The sequence below is a fragment of the Phoca vitulina genome, unplaced genomic scaffold (assembly GCF_004348235.1).
Source record: "Phoca vitulina isolate PV1807 unplaced genomic scaffold, GSC_HSeal_1.0 scaffold16, whole genome shotgun sequence".
Taxonomy (NCBI): Eukaryota; Metazoa; Chordata; class Mammalia; order Carnivora; family Phocidae; genus Phoca; species Phoca vitulina.
Genome location: NW_022589719.1, coordinates 2,906,400 through 2,926,044, shown reverse-complemented (window position 1 = coordinate 2,926,044; position 19,645 = coordinate 2,906,400). Strand labels below are relative to the sequence as shown.

Below are 19,645 nucleotides of genomic sequence, written 5' to 3'. Positions count from 1 at the left end.
AAAGCAGTTGGAAAAGGGCAACCAGCTTTTACAGAGGGCCTCCTGTATGTCTGGCACTGTTCTGGTATATTATCTAAACTTAGCTTCTTTGACCCTCGTATTGACCTTATAAATAGAAGCGGAAATTAGGGTTCAAAAGTTTATAAAACATGTTCAAATGTCCACTGGAAGAACTTGGGACAAAAAACGAGATGTATCATACTCACTTTGGCAGCACATGTGCTAAATGCTAAAATTGGAAAGAAACAGAGAAGATTAGCATGGCCCCTGCACAAAGATGACATGCAAATTCATGAAACACTCCATGTTTTTGACAAACAAACAAAAAAACAGACTCTTAACTCTAGAGACTAAACTGGTTACCAGAGGAGAGGGAGGTTGGGGGGGGGGGGAGGTGAAATAGGTGAAGGGGATTAAGAGTACACTTGTGGTGAGGAGCATTAAGTAATGTATAGAACAGTTGAATCACTACATTGTACACCTGAAACTAATATAAAGCTGTATGCTAATTACAATGGAATTAAAAAAATACAGAACTAATTGCAAATCCAATTCTGTTCAGTCTAATAAACTAGAGATTTAAATGATTTACACAAGGCCAAATGCAACTAGAAACAAAGTTAGATTAGAATTATGATAAATACATTTCCCCAAAAAACAGGACATAGAGATGGGCACATGACCACAATGCTGAATACTTAAACCTGGGACTTTTATAAGAAATCTAAAGGTTTGCAGTTAACTACAACCAATTATCGACACATACAGCAGAGTTCTTTGTGTTGGACTACATTCAGTGATCATAGGACATTATTCAGTTCCCTGAGTGAAAACCTGGCTGATTTTTTGGCATTGAGATCTTCCTTTCTTTTACTTACCCTGGGGCATTTGTCTTTGGTTTTCTTTAATATTTTCCTGTAAATCAGAGCTTACTGTTTCCTCTTTCCCTGTCTTTATTAATCTGAATGGATTAACATGCCCTAGAAACTGGAGTTCTTTTTTTAAAATAAGAGATTTAGTTACTTGAGACAGAGAGAGCAGGGGGAGGGGCAGAGGGAGAGAGAGAATCCTCAAGCAGACTCCCCGCTGAGCATGGAGCCCAACTCAGGGGTGGATCCCAGGATTGGGAGATCATAACCTCAGCCAAAATCAAGTCAGCTGCTTCACCGACTGAGCCACCCAGGTGCCCCAAGAAACGGGAGTTCTGACAGGAGAACCAGCTATTCCAGCTCTCTGCCCAAGGGCCCCTGCACTAAGGAAACATTTGCCTCAAGCTGAGAACCCCTTGTTAAGGTGCCGCTTATTAATGAAACTCCCTGTACTCAGGTCAAAATCAGTTTCCAAGCAGTGAATCATGTCACTGTCTTGCTTAAAATGCTCCAGGGTTCCCCATCTCTTTCTAGGGAAAAGTCCCATTCTTATTCTTGGCCACAGGGCCTTCCTTGTCTTACAGGCTGTTGCACCACCAACCTCATCTCCTACCTCTCTCCTCCTCTGTCAGCCCACTCAGCACCCTCCTGCCACCTGCTTTGCTGCTCTTAATCCTCTTATCTGGCTCCCAGGTTTTTGTCATCCCCTGAATTCTATCCCCTAGGTTGCACTCCCCTTCTGCCGTGCCCAACACAGCTGTTTGAGTCAGTTTTTAAAATGCAAATATGACCATGTCATTTTCCTGCTCAAATTCCTCTAGTGGCTTCCTTTTATCCAGGCCAGTGGTTCTGAAGCCTAACTGATACCAGGGTGGTATAGATGTAGCTCTGAGTCTCACCACCCACTCCATCCCCTAGCCAAGATTCCAATTCAGAAGGTCTGGGATGAGGCCAATAATAATAACTTCCAAAATCTTCTGGTCATTCCAATGATGAACCAGGCCTACAGGGTACGCCCATGTCCCTCACCAGCACATAAATGAGCCCTCCGGTTTGATCCCATTCAGATTCACACTTCCTTACAATCTACACTAAACCTGACCACCCCACCTCCAACCTCCGGGACTGCTAGATTTGGGCTACTCTGACTTGCTGTTCCCGGCACAAAACATGCTCTTGGCTATCTCCATGCTTTTATACAGAACATCCTATTCTTTAGATGAGGAAAAAGTTAACTCTGTGAAAGTAGACTTCCAAATCCAGCTCAGGCATTCAGTGCTTGACAAATATCTACCATCCCCTCAGACTGAGACCATCACTCATTCCCTCTGTATCACTTCTGGTTACTGTATTTTGCTTATTTCATATGCAATGCTCTATTTTACAAAATAGACAACATATTTATTTTATGCATTAAATAATAAGCTTCTTCTATTTCAGCCAAACCTGCCAGTGTGCCAGAATTACAACTCCTTTTTATGTATATAACTTACAAAATGTTTTTATTCCTACAATATTGTATATGATCCTTACAACAGCTTTCTTTTGAGATGAGGGAAATGACATTCACAGAAGCTGGCTTGCCCCATATCACACAGAAAAATGATGAGAACTCAGCTTTCTTGCTCCAACGATGTACCATATATATGTATATAGTATATCTATGATATACTATGATGTACATCTTATGGTGTGCCATATAACATTTCAAATTAATAGAGGACTCACATAGTAAATACAATACATAGGACATCAAATTTCTATTAAGCAATGTAATAAACTAACCTGTAAAAAGGCTAAATTATATTTTTATCAATAATTTTATCTATTAAAAGGAAAACAAATTGATCTGTTAGTTAGAAACTAAAAATGAAAACATATAAACCTCCCAATCCCCAAGCATTGCCACTTTTTCATTTTGATCCTGGAGATGATTAGAATGTCCTAATTTCTATTTTGGTAAGTAGGTTTTCAGCAGGGTTCCCCTGAGGTCTAGCAAGCTCAGACAGATACAAGGGAAGCTGTATCCAGAAAGTGTTAGGCACCAAGGAATTGATCTAAATTCTCTTTTTTACAGCAATTCTTCAGTTTATTCAACAACTCTTAGCGACCTAATCTATTAATAAAATGTCATGACTTCCTTTTTTAATACTGACTGGTATTTTTAAAACCAGAAACAAGTGAGACTAGGTATAATTCTTTAGATTATATGACAAAGGTTCCATTTGATAGCACTTCCTTATTTCAAATCTAAAGATTTAGACTTTTACTTTCAGAAGAATATAACATAGCTACCCTTGAAAGAAGCTACATAGGGTCCAGGCCCCTAAGGAATTAATTTTAGGGATTGATAACACTTTGTAAATGGGGAGAAAGAAAACCTACTCTTCCTACTAATGCTTTTTCTATTAAGACATCTACTAGAAGCCATAGACTTCATCATGAAATGACACTTCATCATGGGCACAGTCATTAACTGAAACACTTACTATCATGTATCAGTTAGGATTCTTTTGTCTCCATCAAGAATAATCCTCTTTCAAAAATGCAAGAAAACAATAAAGAAATATATCATCTCATAATTGCAATACCAGAAATAGTGTGGGGTTCCAGAATGATGTTATCAGTAGATCAACTGGATCATTAAAGATCCACATTCTTGAGGCGCCTGGGTGGCACAGTTGGTTAAGTGTCTGACTCTTGGTTTCGGTTCAGGTCGTGATCTCAGGCTCATGAGATCAAGCCCTGCATTGGGCTCCATGCTCAGTGCGCAGTCTGCTTAGGATTCTCCCTCTGCCCCTCCTCCCCACATGCACACTCTCTCACTCTCTCTTTCTAAAATAATAAAAAAATAAATCCTTTTTTTTTTTTAAGTATCCAGATGCTTTCTACATTTTTAGTCTTCCTTCTCTGGGAGGTTTTTTTCCTCAGCCTGTATAGTAAGATGACGTAGTACTTATTGAAATATATTCAGAGAGAACACCATCCAGACAAAAGAGTGGGATAGTCTCTGTCTGTGGCCTTCTCTTGGGAGTGGGGAGACTTCCCTCAGACTAATTCCCACCTCAGTGACTTTCCTTCATGCTTCATTGGTCATAAATGTATCAGACGGACATCCTTCTCCATAGGCCAATTACTACAAAGAGTGAAGGGATGTAGAAAGGGAGGTAATCACAATGCTATATTTTACTGTTTCTCTCTGAACCACAGAGCACAATTCTGTACTCAGCAAGATGGAACAGATTAAAGAAGGACAAAGCCTCGCCTAAAATTGAGGGTAGATAAATAGGGTCTCTAAGTGTATGGCCATCAAAAATCATTTTAGACCCAAAATAATATTGTGGTATCTTCCAAAGGTAGGCAGAGTCAAAGTGAGCAAAATGCCCTGGTCCATGGGCACTCACTTCCTGAAGAATGTCCCTTTGTTAGCAGCAGCATTTAAAGCCATTTTAATATACTAGAATGTGAGAAGCTGTTAATCCTTTACTTTCTTTAGGGTGAGAGATTCACCCCCTTTCACATACTTAAATCTATGGGGAATGAGAAGCAGTATTAAAAGTTCCTTTTCTTTGATCTTAACTCTGTGTTTTTGTGTAAAGTCCTACTCATTTAGGCAAAACAAAGTATCCTTAATTCAACTGTAGAACAAGAAGGTCTTTAGTCAGACTAATACAGACATTAGCTCCTCTTGACACCAATAGGCAAAGCAATTTAATAATTAGTCTGCCGACCCCACCCATCACAAATACACAATGGGAAAAAGAACTGAAACCACCCATACTCTATTCAAGCATGGGTTGAATTGGAAACATGAGACTAAGAATGATGGTGATTAGTGGGTACAGATGTGGAGGAATATAATCAAGAAAAAAAATGTCCGAGTTAGGAGGGCTAACACTTCAGATAACAAACTAACTCTATGCTCCATAATGCTGGGCACATAAATAAAGAAAATATTTTCATGAGCCATCTGGATGCCCGCATCACATCACTAAATCATGTCAAACTAATTCGTCATATGACAACTATCTTTAACTCCTTAACAGCTTATTTAGATCTAGCCTGGAATTATCACATCTAGTCTGAATTCTGCTGTTTCAGGTTCTTAAAGTTGCACTACTTTGAGTGAACCTTTCCATTTTTTCTTTTCCTAAGTTTAAATGCATTGAGTGTTATACAGTAGTGATTGTTAGTTTAGGATATTTTTATTCTTAACAAAAATTTAAGAGAAATTTATGTAAGAGGATTTAAGTTGAGAATATCCAGCAAATGAGACCATCTATTCTGGAATGATAGAATGTGATGGCTAGTGTAAATGTGATAGAAATGCACAAAATGCCACAATGTAGAATGTAATAATTAGGGGCACCTGGGTGGCTCAGTTGGTTAAGTGTCTGACTCTTGATTTTGGCTCAGGTCATGATCTCAGGGTTGTGGAATCGAGCCCAACATTGGGCTCTGCACTCAATGGGGAGTCTGCTTGAGATTCTTTCTTTCCTCTCTCTCTCTCCATCTGTCCCTCCCCCCCACTCTTTCTCTCAAATAAATAAATCTTAAATAAAAAAATGTAATAATTACTATTGCTATTATTAATATTTGACTATCAAATCTGTCATCAGCACTAGGCAGTAACAACTTCTTACTACCTTCCAGAATCTTCTCATATCCTTTAATTAATAAGCTCTCATTTCCAACTTATTAAGTATCTAATACAGTACAAAAAGGTAGTAAAGAAGAAATCCACCCTTGAATTGTTCAGTTTTGTCAAGATGAATACATTTTTTACAGTTTCAGAATTACATAGGAATAAAAGCCAAATAACATGGTGAAACCTCATACACAGAGGAGATACTGGTTATTTCTGTCTTTGTTTCTGGGATTCCAATGGATTTCCTTAAGGAAATCAAGTTTTCTTTATTATAACAAAGCCTCACTTCAGACCCTGGGGTTTTGGTGGAAGTGGTTGTACAGTTTTATTATCTGAAAAGAGTAACACTGACTATATAATTCCTTCAAAGAGCTTCTTTTTTCAAGGAGGCAATATGAACAAAATGGGACTTGTCTTCCAGAGTGAAAGTACCAAGAACTACATAATGAATAGCAAAAAGGAATATGGTGGAGGATTACAGTGTGTCCTGCTTCAGGAGACTAAATCTCAGTGTCCACTTCTAAGAATAGAAGATGGATAGTAGAGAGAGGAGGTTGTCAGAAACAGCTTGTTGAATGAGGTGAGTTTTTACTGCTACGGTATAACATTCAGTTGAAGAATGCTATCCTTTGATTGTATGAGGCTACCTGAATTTCCACCTGTATATCTACTAGTCATTTCAAATTGAGCATATCCAAAATTAAACTCTTAATTTACTCTGCCATGAAAGTACCTTCTCCCCTAAATTTCATTTGAATAAATGGCACTGTTGTTATAGCTCAAAACCCAGGAGTTGCTTTGCTTTATCTGTTTCCCTTATTCCTAACTTCCAAATTATTAAAAATTCTTGTAGTTATTATCCATAAAATATGTTCTGAATCTAACCACTACTTAGCACTTCTACTGCTAACACTCTAATCAAATCCATTATCTTCTCTCATTTGGATTATTATATTTTTTGAATCTCTTGCCTATTCCCACTCTTGCCTCCTAGAGTTAATTCCCTAAATGACACTTAAGGTGATGGGTATTAAAGAGGGCACGTACTAAATGGAGCACTGGGTGTTATGCACAAACAATGAATCATGGAACACTACATCAAAAACTAATGATGTAATGTATGATGATTAACATAATAAAAAAAGGTTAAAATTAAAAAAAAAACAAAAACCTCCTGAGACAAGCAAACACCAGCTGGGCTTGTGGGTTCCAACACCACAATTTATGTGATGTTTAGCATTACTCAAGTATTATACTGGCATCATCCTGGATACAATCTGTAGTTAAGAAACATGTTAATAAATATTAGATGCAAGTTTACAAAAAAAAAATGTGTGCACAATCCAATCATTCCTCTGATCAGAACCATAATATGTCAGGATGATTAGAAAACTATGCAAAGTTCTTAAAGAGTCCAAGTCTCTTTCTCACCTCTGTAAAATTATCCATTACTACTCTCCCCTCATTGACTCTGTTTCAGCAACACCAGCTTTCTCGGTATTCCCTAAATGCAGAACCTTATTCCTAGCCCAGAGTCTTCCCTCTGTCTGGAAGATTCTTTTCTTCCTCTAATGTATTCAAGTCTCTACTTTCTCTTAATAAGTATCTTCATCTTAGGCACTCATTTAATGTAGCAATAATCAATAATGTGAAACACTTCCATTTCTGGCCAATGTGGAATAATAGGGACTAGATTTACCCTCCTCCGTGAAACAACCTAAAATACGCACAAAAAAAAAAGACGTTCTATACCTCACACCATATGCAAAAGTTAGCAAAAAACAAATCACAAACCTAAAATTAATACTTCTAGAAGAAAAGATCGAACATTTTGTGATATTGGGTGAGGCAAAATTGTCTTTGTTCTGACATCAAAAGCATTATATATAAAATATATTAAATAACAAATTGATAACCTTGACTCCAAAAATTAATAACTTCTGATTTCAAAATCAGTCTTAAGAAAATGAAAATGTAAGCCACATTTTAGGAGAAAATATTTAAATATCATATATATAATAAAAAAACCCTTGTATCCAGAATATACAAAGAATTCTCAAAACTCAATAATATAAAGACCCATTAAAAATGGGTAAAATTAAGGTCAACAGACACTTCATCAAAGAAGATATGTGGATGGGCACATAAAAAGATGGTAAACATCATTATTCATTAGGGAAATACAAATTAAAACCACAATGAGACATAGCTGTATATTTGTAAAATGGTTAAAATTAAAACTGGCCATACCAAGCACAGCCCAGGAGACAGGGCATGTAGGATTATTCTGAGATAGCCTACTGTATCTTTAATTTCACATTCCAATATTTCATTGCTAGAATATGGAAATAACAATTGATTTTTGTATATTGATTTTTGTATCCTAGGCTTTGTTAAATTTGCTTATTATTTCTAGGAAGTTTTTTGTAGATTCCATAAGATTATCTATATCCACTTGCTATTTTGGAAAGGATTTTGAGGCTTTATCTAGGCTTATCTGTAAAGAGTGGTATACTTAATTAGTGATATCTGTCAGGGAAACAGAAGGGAGAGTGGTAGCAGCTATGCACCTATTTTTAGTACCAATTTACCCCCATCCCCCCTTTATATAAAGAAGAAAATAAGCCTCAGAAAAGTGAAGTGATGTGCCCAAGCGTGGTAGGATAAAACCAAAGCCCATGCATCCCACTCCACTTAAGCACATTATTTACTATGCTTCCCACTATCTTCTCATCAAAGCCCAGCTGAAATCTAATTTCCTTCAGAAATCACTCAGTTCTAGTCTTCCCAAATAGAATTACTTTATTTTTCCTTATGGATAAATGGCCCTTAGATCATATCTATATCATGACATATATTTTAGTATCTTTTTCCAATTACTACAAGACAATCCTTTTAGATGGAAAGTGAATTTACAAACTACATTGTCAATGACTCCTAAACCTGAAATGTTATCAGAGATATCTAAGTGGTTTTAAAAAAACAGAGATTAAAAAGGTATTAATCAAATGCTACCTTATAATACATTCATTTTCATGTTTTATCTCTGTGTTCATTATAATCTCCACTCCTTTGCACTAATTGAAATACTTTAATATATTAAGAGCTCGCTGAATACAAAAGTATTCTTAAATCTTCAAACTGTAATTCTTAAGGAACCAAAGGACCAAACCACTGTCAGAAAACCCACACTGAGCTAGTAAGGCACATACTTTTAGGTAGGTAACTTTCTAATAACAATGACATTAAACATGAGGTTGTGCAGGCAGACATCCATTCCCTCTAGTCACAAGTCTTTCTGTTTTGCATCTTCTTTGTAAGTGTATATAGTGGGCTAGAATTTTCACAACTTAGTGGAGATTATGTAATAATAATTAGTATGAGTATGTAAATGATAAATAATTTTAAATAAAATATTAAATAAAACAATTGTTATATTAACAAAACAACAATAATAACTTATTTGAAGTTTATTTAAAGTTGAATTTAAAGTAAGGGAATCATATATATTATATGTAGGACCAGTAAAACTATTTATATCATTGTCCTACATGATCAATTGATCATGATTTGTATGGGAGTACATCTTAATATAAACCAAAACGGATGTAATCGGACATTTGTAACCAGCATTGACTTGGCACTGAAAATACAAAGGACTGAACAAAAAGAGACCCTGGTTTATTGTGTGAATAAAAAGAAGTTCCAAAAGTGACTAAGGATTACATTTTGTTCTGCAAGACTACATATGCATGAGAAAATAGAATACTCATTCAGACAAATGACAAAAATATACTCCCAGGACATTCCTGAATACATGTGGTAGTGAACTAGTCTTTGTTGCAGGCTATCTGTGCATTAATTCTCACCAAAGCCAGGCACTGACTTTTGTTATTGTCTTCACAACATCCTCAGAGAAAATCTAGCTGAAGAGTGCCAGTGAAAGGAGTTAGAAGGTGTGTGGATCATGACTTTATCAGGATTAGCCAGTCTTCCCTCCCTGCCAAACTCTGCTTGTGCAGTCCTCCCACATAAAACACATGACAATCAATTTCTTCGCAGCTTTGGTAGAAGGAAGATGGGCTTTCCTAATAATGAATCTGGTGTCAGTTTCTGGTACCCTGATACTTAAAATCTATGACTCAGGCAAATTACTTAACCTCTCTGCTTTCCTTATTTGCAGAGTGTGGATAAAAATATTTGTTTTTGCATGTGTGGTGAGATTTATAAATAATACAGTCAAAAATCCTTAAAATTGATGATTATAAATAATAATAGTAGTGTATGTTTTCACATATATGGGAACTAATGGAATGTTTTTAAAATTTACCTGGAGAATCAATATTTCATTTTATTGCTATTTTGCTCTCCTTCCTGAGCTCTCAAATGTTATAGCATTTGCTTTTATTGGCCTTTGAATGGATGTGCGATATATGGTGTTGACCTATTGCAATGTTTGCGAGTTTTCAGTTACAGAGTAAATTTACTCCTTTATAATGCAGGTGCCAATGTACAAGGTCAATGACCACATTACAAACTTGCCACGTGAGAGCTATTGAACAATAATATCCATCACTAAGTACAGTAGGAAATGATTTGACCTTTCCCTGAATAATAGTTACTGGATCAAATTATTTTTCAGCTTGAAAATAATTGCAGATCTGAGATGCCCATTTAAGCTACTGCCTTCTGAATTCACATCAATGCTTCATGTTCCCACTGCCATTGCTGGTAATCGGAAGGAGCAGTACGTGAAATGTGCAAAAGCAGTGTGTGGTAATGGGATGACAGAAGGTTTTGGATTTACATTATCTGAATTTAAATCGTGGCTTCTCTTCTGCCTTACAGATAGTTTCTGTCAAATTACTTCCCTATACACGGTATGTTAACTATACTGGAATTAAAATAAAATAAAATAAAATAAAATAAAATAAAATAAAATAAAAAAGTTCCCTATGTCTTAGTACTGATGTGAACTTTAAATGAAATAATGTATCTTTAAAATACTGTTGTCCAGCCTTAGCTCCAACATGTAAAGAGCTTGAAAGTCATCACTCCAAGTCTTTACAACAAGAGAATGTTGGATAAATGGAAAATCAGTGACTTTTCTTGTACCTGTCAGAGAACTGAGGTTGCTAAACAAGTTTCATTCGAAAATCTGGAGAGATAGGCACAGCCAGAGAGAAACAGCTGAGATCTTACCCAAAACAGAAATGTGAATTTTGATGAACTGAAGACTAGTCTGTGAGTGAGAATTTCCTGGTGGCTGCAGCCTTAAGGAAGCCCCCAAATTTCACAGCCTTTGCCTCCATGAACTCCATTAGGTTCCCATGGTGATGATCTGAGAAAGTGAGAGAGATCCCCAAGTGGCTCTATCAGAGGGAAAAGAAGAGTAATCATCGTGAAATACATCCAGAGCCTTTTCAGAATAAAGACCTACTCTCTAGCAGAAAGGACTTTGCCAGAGCCTTATCTTAACTGGGGGAAGGTAATTCCTCTCACTCCAGTCTCCTCCAGCCTTCCTGTTTTATCTGAGAGAGGGAAAAATACATTTTCAACAAGGGTCAGGCTTCACAGAAATAGATTGGCAATACTGCAGCCAGGGAAGGGAGTAGGAAGCAGAAGGAAAAAAGCTGTATTGCTGAAGGAACATCTGTGAAGGTCACAGTACCAAAGTACAAGCCCACTGAAAGACTGAGACTTAATTGCAAGATTGTAGAAAGTTCCTTCTAAACCATACTTTAGCACCATGCCAAGAAGTCTCCAGTAAAGTAACAGTGGACTTCAACTGAAAAGATGTATGGCATGGAATGCCTCTGAGAAGGAATACTTAGGGAAATTCAAAGTCAGGAGGGAAGACGATGAATGAATGAATGAATGAATGATACTAGAGGACTTTGAAGCCTCTGGCACCTATAGCTGCAGAATACATTAAACACAGCCTAACACCTAGGCAGATTAACTAAATCTTCACACTGAAAACCTATTTGCCTCAGTTCCTATTACCCAGTACAATATGTCTGGCTTTTCACAAAAAATTACAAGGTATGTCAAATAGGAAGAAGAAGGGGAAGGAAAAGAAGAAGAAGCTGGGGGAGCAGAAGGGAGAAGGGAAGCTTCAAAGAAGAGGAAGAGGAAGTGAAAGAAGAAGAGGAAGGGGGGAAGAGAAAAAGGAAAAGGAGATGAAGACAAAGACAAAGACGAAGATCAAGAAGAAGAAGAAAACAGTTTGAAGAGACAAAGCAATCATTAGAACCAAAATCGTATATGACCCAGATGTTAGAACTATCAGACAGGGAATTTTAAAGAATTATGATTAATATGGTAAAAGCGCTAATGAAAAAAGCAAGCAACATGTAAGGATAGATGAGTAATGTAAGCAGAGAGGTGAAAACTCAAAGAATCAATAGGCAATAGTAGAAATAAAAATCCCTATAACAGAAATGAAGAATGCCTTTGATGGGCTCTTCAGTAGACTGGACACAGCCAAGGAAAAGAATCATTCAGCTTGAAGACAGGTCCAAAAGAAACTTCCCAGATTGGGATGTAAAGAGAAAAAATAAAAATAAAAGCAGAGCAGAGCATCTAAGAAATGTGGATCATATCAAAAGGTACAGCATACACATAATTGGAATACCAGGAGAGGATAGAAAAAAATGAGAAGAAATATTTGAATAATAGATGAGAGCTTTAGAAAATTAATTACAGAATCAAATTACTAATCCAGGAAGTTCAGAGAACATCAAACAAGGGGAGCACAAGGGAGTTTTAGGACAATGAAAGTATTCTATATGATTCTATAATGATGAGTGCATGATATTATACCCTTATCAAAACCCATAGAACTGTACAACAGGTGAACCCCAATGTAAATCATGGACCCTATTGCTAGTAACGTATCGATATTGATTCATTAACTGTGACCAATGACCCATACTAACATAAGATAATAGGGGAAGCCGGATAAGGGGCATATGGTAACTCTGTGTACTATATTCATAACTTCTCTGTAAATCTAAAACTATTCTAAATTATAATATATATTTTTTAAAACACTGGGTTTCCAAATATAGGTTTTCAAGAAGTATTAGTTCCTCTTTACCATATAGACTATGTCAAACACAGTGTAAGTTCAATTCAGTATACTTGCTGTTGTATGGGATGATCACGGAAGGGAATTTCCTAGTACATTAAATATAAAATGTAATTAAGTATAATTATTCAGTGTAAAGAGATAATAGATTAAAAGTTTAATAGTGGACAGTTAGGTGCATCTCTATTGAACATAATTTAATTTTTTGATGATTCAGATGACACTTGGGAATCTTTGAAAGTCCTAAGTCATCATTATGAATATCAATTATTTGTGTGACAAGCAGAATTTCACTAGTAAAGACCTCTTATTATGGGAATGCCAATCTTAATTTGTTTAGGAATATGGATTCATCAAGAGTATTCCAGCTTTTTGAAATTATACACATAAAAATCAATCAGCATAAAAATAAAGGTCACCACTAGACCACTCTAGTTTGGGAAGCTAACTGTGTTAGCATTTCCCTATGTTAGTTGCCTGAACTAAAAGAGCTGAGCAAGGGATGTAAGAGCTAGAGACAGAAATAAACAGGAAAGCCGTTCTTGTCATCTTGGATAAACAAGGACACATGGCTTGCAGATTTTTCCCCGAGTCTATGTTGAAACATGCTAAGTCATGAGGATGTTCTTTCCATAGCAAATAATACAGCAGGATTCCTTTGAATAGCTCGATGGGTGGGGTGAGAAATCTCTTTGAACTCAGGTTTCCCTAGGATGTCTTGCTACTATGTGTGATAACCTAACAAGTGTTTATATCCCTGCCATAATATAGGAACTCATATATTATTTTCAGAGAGGACTTTCTTTTTTTTTCTTTTCTTTCTGAATGCTGCAAGAGCACAAAAAAGAATTTGGAGGTGAGACACAAAATAAACTGGATAAGCAAGAGGAATTAGGCCCATGGGAGAACTAAGAGGATTACATCTGCTGCCATCTTTGAGACCTCCAAAATCCGAGAAGTTTTCTTTGTTGATTTGGAAGAAAGATTTCAATTGAGAGCAAAACTGTTACAGAATTCTGCAAGTCTGGGGGTGGAAGACACTAATTCAAGAAAGGAATCTAGTAATATTTGTGATATGCTGACTTAACAGGACCTTTGTCAATTATAAAGAACCTTAATCCAGTTTATCAAACTCAGTGCATTTGACCAAAACACTTTATAAAATGATGCTAGGCTTCTCTGGCCTGCTCCAAAGAAATCAGAGATTCAGTTTAATGGAAACAGGTTATTTCATATCTCCAACACAAATATTTTTAGCCTTTAAGATGCCCACTTAAGTGTGAAAGAATCACAGGAGGTAGACAGGGATGGAGTCTTTTCTAAGAAGTTCAGCAATAGAAGGATAGCTACATTTCTTTCGATAACAAACAAATAAACAAAACTCAAGATCATCTTCTCCTTCAGCTAAGCAGAAAATCTGTAATGGTTAATGTTCCTTTTTGCTCTAGATCACGCTCAGCCTTATCCTTAGCCATCAGGAGCAAGAAAATAACTTGCAGACATTTAATGGGAGGTCATTTTACCATAAAATGTATTTGGACACACAATTAAAAATATAAAGTCTTTTTAGCTCAAAGGCGGATAAGCTACTAACCATAAAACCAATGCTCTATGAACCCAGAGACACAAAAAATAATTATACCCTAGTCACTAAGCCAATATTTAAAACTATTAATAGATCTTTCTTAGACTCCCATGTGATTTTATTTTATTTATTTATTTTTAAGGTTTTATTTATTTATTTGACAGAGAGAGAGAGAGAGAGAGCACAAGTAGGCAGAGCGGCAGGCAGAGGGAGAGGGAGAAGCAGGCTCCCCGCTGAGCAGGGAGCCCGATGCGGGGCTTGATCCCAGGACCCTGGGATCATGACCTGAGCTGAAGGCAGATGCTTAACGACTGAGCCACCCAGGCGCCCCAACTCCCATGTGATTTTAGATAACGTCTGTATCTTCATCCAATTTAATATTGCAAAAGCTAGTCAAATCAACAAATAACCAAGACCTTTTTCTTACTGCTCTTGTTAAGGTTTTGAAACTGTTTATATTTTAAGCCTATTTGAATTAATGAAAAAAAAACTTACCATACTGACACGATCAGTTTTTACTTATCTCTTTCCAATTTTTATTTTGGATACCCGCTTAAAAAGCCCTTGAAATTCAGTATCACAGTGGATATATTTGGCAACCACTTTTTTCCTCAATACTATTTAACAGATCACTTTATGTTATTTTAATTTGTTTTAGGGCTTCTTCACTGTGGAATATCTATGCTAAGTGAGAGAATATGGTTTACTGAAGAGATCAAAGAATTTGGAATATTAAATTCTAACACCGTCGCTTCTTAGCTATAAGACCTTGGGGAAGGATCTAAATGGAGATTCCTCATCTATAAAATGGTGATAATATCCATGCTTTCTTCAGAAGGTGAATATGAGGATAACCTGAGTTATCGTATTAGTACAATGTCTGCCACAGCATATGTACTCAGCATATGGCAGTGATTAATCCACTGTTGGCTGGAACAATATATTCAAAATATTTACCATCATCAGTATGACACAGGCACATCCAGCCAGTATGAGTGCCAACTTTAAACAACTGAGACAGTCTGCTAGGTTGTACTAGTTGAATATCAGCCCCGAGTAGTAGGAAACAGAAGGGATAGAATTGAAAAAGCGGTTGGGAGAAATTTGATGAAGGCCTCATTTTATGTCTTGGAGAGCACTTCAGAGTGCCTCTGGACCCTTTCTCTACCACAAGCCAAAGTGCAGAAACCTGTAGCCCAGGGAGCAGCTTCTCTCCCGATGTTGCTCAGCTTGAGAACTTGACTTCCTTCCTTCCTTCCTTTCTTCCTTCCTTCTTCCTTCCTTCCTCCTTCCTTCCTTCCTTCCTCCCTCCCTCCCTCTTTAAAACTATGTCTTTAAAACTTTAAAACTATGTCTATCAGACTCTAAAATCCTTCCTCTTTCTGCCACACTGAAGTTGGTGACTTTATCTTTCAAGTCCCTGATTCTGAAATGGTACCTTCAGTTTCCTGGTCCAGTGGCTTTCCAAACCGTGTTTCTCGAAGCACTAGGTTTCTGTGGGAATGATCAAAATTCCCCTGGAAGCTGAGAGGGCAGAGCTTATGTGTCTCCTGGAACATGGCCCTCATTTCAACTAGAACCCTCATCTCTTTCTTATACAGAGATTTCATCTTAGATAAAAAGGTTTTATTGCTTTAAAAAAGGAATGTTAAAAAGTCACTGCTCTATTCCAAACTCTATTCTTTGTTCCTGCTCGTACCTCGGTAGAGCCTCAACCTAGGTCCTTGCTCTTACATTTGGGTTTTTCAGCTATCTGCGGCCTGGATCTCTGGTCACTAAATGGCTGATTCTTATGCTGGAGTTTGTATTTGACTTTGAGTTCAGAAAACTCACCTCACCTTTACTACCCAAACTCTGAATCTCATTTGCCCCCATCTTGTGTGGGATTCTTAAGAAAAGACTCTCTAACTCTGGTCTTCTTCTCAGGACTTCATCTGACATAGGGTCTATTTTCTCAATGTTCACAACCTCTGCCTTGATCGTTAGTTACTCCACTCTCTGGCCAAGACCCTCACTTTGCATTTAGTGTTCCTTGACTTATTGATATCAAGGACCACACATATTTTATAATTTCAAGTGAGAGCTGGAGGCCAACATGTCTCATACTTTAAAAGTGGCTCCTTGAGGCCAAGATACCATCTGCTGAAATTAAAGTGTTCTTCCCTCCAGTTCTCCTTATTATCAATTCTTTGATTCTTTGGGGCCTCATTTTGGCCCCTGCCTATGACTCAGACTCTTACGACCATTCCACTGAAATCTTGACATTTTCCATGCTGACTGAGTCTGATGAGATGGAGAGGGTGCGGAGGGGGAGGGTGCGGACACTGTGTTTGCATGACAGCTGGGACTATTGAGGTGCTAATGTAGACACTTGAGAAGCCATAGACATGCCCACTATCATACAGCCAGTGTCTGCCACAGAGACCACCCAGCCCATGGCCAACTCCCACTCCAGCTACCACACCAATGGGTTCAATTAAGTTCAGGAGAATCTATGATTAGAGGATAAATCAGCACCCAGCTGTTTAACCTTAGAACCATGAACTGTAATCACAGAGATGGGGTGGGAGCTGCTCTGGCCATGAGGCCAGCCATGGGCCCACAGCAGTGAACTGGGGCCCCTCTCACTTCTGTGCCAACCTACCCATTGATCGCCCCCCATACATGAAGTGTATAGCATGTAATATTTACAGCAGCAGCTTAGCTAAAAAAATGTTTTTAATGATCATTTTTTATTTTCTGTGCTATAATTTGGATAGTTTCTTTTGACATGTGTTCATATTCACTGAGTTTCTTTTTTGCAGTGTCCAATCTGTTAAAAATCTCCTTCGGTGGATTTTTTCATTTTACTTGTTCTATTTTTCAGTTCTGGAAATTCCATGTGTTTCTTTTCCATAGTTTTCATTTCTTAGCTGAGATTTTACCATTTCTTCCTTCACTAGGAGTGTATTTAAGTACTCAGACATACATAATACATATTTTAATGTCCTTTTCCTGCTAATTCCAACAACTGTGCTATTGCTGCCTATTTCTGTTGATTGTTCTCCTGGTATGGGTCATATTTTCCTGTTTCTTAGCATATCTGGTAAATTTTACTTTTGTAATGGACATAGTGAGTACTACATTGTTGAAAGAGGGGATTTTTTTTTTTTTTCCTTTAGAGAATGTTGAGTTTTGCTCTGGCAACCTGTTAATATAGTGGAGAATTAGCTGTATACTACTGAGGCCTGATTTCAATCTTTGTTAGGACTGATCCAGAAGAGCCTTTATTCTAATGCTAGGTATGGCCTTGCTAGGGTATCAACTAAATGTCTGGGTTCTCAAATTAGGTTTTCCACTCTCTCCACTCTAGCTGATTCCAGAACTTTGCCGCCTCCACAGGCTCTACTCAGTTCACAGACTCCAGATAGCTGTTCTCTGTCATACCATGCAGAGTTTCACACTATCAATACACAGCTTAATATTTGGCCCAAACCTCAAGGTCACTGACATGCAGATTTATAGACCTTATTTTATTTACAAAGTATCTTCTATGTTACCTAATCTTGCAAATTCTACATGGACCCCTCAAAATGATGATTTCTGTTTATTCAGTTAAATGAGACTATCATGCTCTCTATTTGGGCTCCACTGCCCTCTTCAGCAATTTGGAAAGTAGATCTAGACTTTGTGTGTTTTCCTTCTCCCAACCATCTCTGTGCTGTTGTCCAATACTTAAAAACTGTTACTTCATATATTTTTCCACTTTTTTAGTTGTTTTTAATGGGAGGATATCTAATTAGAGACTTTCCTTTTGCATCTCCCATTAGTCTAATTTTTTTTTTTTTTTTTTTTTAGGGAATTCTAGATGATTTTCTATGACCTTCTTGGCTATAGTTTCTTATGGGCTGGATAGGGATCTCTATCTTATTGAAAATTTTATTTTTATTTATTTATTTTTTTTAAAGATTTTATTTATTTTTGACAGAGAGAGAGAGAGCACAAGTAGGCAGAGTGGCAGGCAGAGGGAGAGGGAGAAGCAGGCTCCCCGCTGAGCAGGGAGCCCGATGCGGGGCTCGATCCCAGGACCCTGGGATCATGACCTGAGCTGGAGGCAGCCGCTTAACTGACTGAGCCACCAAGGTGCCCTATCTTATTGAAAATTTTAAATAACTCATTTTACATTTAAAATTTTAGTAGTCCAATAATTTCAGATCCACAAAAGTGAGATCTTGTTTTGGGCTCCTGAAAATCAAGATGGTGATAAATGTCTAAGGGTGCTATTTTCCACAAATATAATAAGATTATGATTCTGGAAAATAAACACATTAAAACTCCTCCATCTAACTGGACAGTGATGAAACAGAATTTCTGTGATCTACATTAAACTCCATCAAAAGGAACAAGTTTGAAAAGAGCTTGATAAAGTCTCCTCTATTTTCTTCTGACTTCAGATGTATAAAAACGGTTTCCAAGTTTCAGTGGACAGACACTGACTTGGATTTTTGTTTGTGTTGTTATTGCTGTTACCCCAGGATGCTCAGGAGTTCACAACTTCTAGGTCCCATATTATTGTCCCCATCAACCTTCTTGCAATTATTTGTTTACAAGTTGCCTCTCTGGATTGTGAAATGCCCAATAAAAATTACTTGAGCAGAACCAAGCGTTCATGGCCTAAAGGATTTTAGTGCAGTTTAAGAACCTCTATACAGCTCTAAAACCATTGTCAAGGTACTGACCAGGAAATCTAGCTTACCAAGTCTCCAACAAAAGTGTTCCAAGAATGCAGAGGTGTCAATAAAATGTTATGCTTTTAAACAAGATATCCCTCTCTCATGTACTCTATAAAGTACTTATAGAGGACTAATGTAATTGTTAAGAAAACACAGTGCTGTCTCTGAATAGCATTATTTTTGTGATGCAGATTCTGCAAAAGTCAACCCCAGCTTTTGAAAGTAATGTATGTAATTTAAGCAATCAGCAGGCCAGACACTTCCCAAAAGTGGGGAATGGAATTGCTTATTGCAGTTCTAATGGCGATTCTGCACAACTTCACCACAGAGAATGATTATTCCAACCATTGCAAATCTTGTTCTTTTCTGTTTAAACCAGGAGTAGAGTTTGATATAACTGTGACTCACAAGATGAAATAAATACTTAATGCAGCCTTTTAAGTGTTGGTAAGATTCATTCAGAAAATGGAGGAACCAGACAGCTGGATCAGGCCTGCCTTCCTTCTCTTCTTCCCGCCTTTGCCCTTCCTCCTTCATTTTTCTGTACTGTGGAAACTTGGATACTCATATAACTTGCCTATTCAGCTTACTTATTTGCCAGGGCTAGACAAAGTAAAAGATACTGGGTGGTTTTGTTTTGTTTTTTATTCTGATGATTATGGGTGCTTAAAATGATAAGAATACAGTTCAAAGCAGTTTGTGAAACCAATGAGTGCTGAGGCTAACCCCATCTCAGTG

The 19,645-nt window shown here is 37.2% G+C and overlaps 1 non-coding gene across 1 annotated transcript; it reads left to right on the top strand.

Annotated features, from left to right (window-relative positions):
- Nucleotides 1-212: 212 nt before the first annotated feature.
- On the top strand, nucleotides 213-312 carry LOC116638956. Its single transcript, XR_004300727.1, has one exon. It is a non-coding gene; the product is annotated as a U6 spliceosomal RNA (small nuclear RNA).
- Nucleotides 313-19,645: the final 19,333 nt, after the last annotated feature.